The sequence below is a fragment of the Pinus tabuliformis genome, chromosome 7 (genome assembly GCF_031772625.1).
Source record: "Pinus tabuliformis cultivar Carrire ecotype Pingquan chromosome 7, CPIR1, whole genome shotgun sequence".
Lineage (NCBI taxonomy): Eukaryota > Viridiplantae > Streptophyta > Pinopsida > Pinales > Pinaceae > Pinus > Pinus tabuliformis.
The window spans coordinates 444,005,565-444,005,900 of NC_142293.1; the positions used below are offsets into that span (position 1 = coordinate 444,005,565).

Sequence of the window (336 nt, forward strand, 5' to 3'; positions counted from 1 at the left end):
AAAAAAATGGACCATTTCTTGTTTTGTGTGTGTCATCCTTGCGCAGGGGCCATGTTAATATACTCTGTATCCTTCCAATACACTGGCATCCGATAACTATTCAACTTTTATTATGCGTGCTATATTTTCTGCTGATATACTGAACATCAAAGTCAGTTGCACGTGTTCAGAGGAAGAGAATAGCACTTCTTTTTGTACAGCATCCGTACTTGGGATAACTGTTGTACTAAAACACATTTGGATAACAAAATATTGATAATTTTAGATGACCGCATCCCAAAAGTTTTAAAGATCCTATTCATTCTTACAATTATCATCATTTTACTTGAACTCACC

The 336-nt window shown here is 35.1% G+C and overlaps 1 non-coding gene across 1 annotated transcript; it reads right to left on the reverse strand.

Moving 5' to 3' along the window:
* On the reverse strand, positions 1 to 104 carry LOC149247887 (U6 spliceosomal RNA). The gene has a single exon (XR_016267611.1). It is a non-coding gene; the product is annotated as a U6 spliceosomal RNA (small nuclear RNA).
* Between the last annotated feature and the right edge of the window lie 232 nt (positions 105 to 336).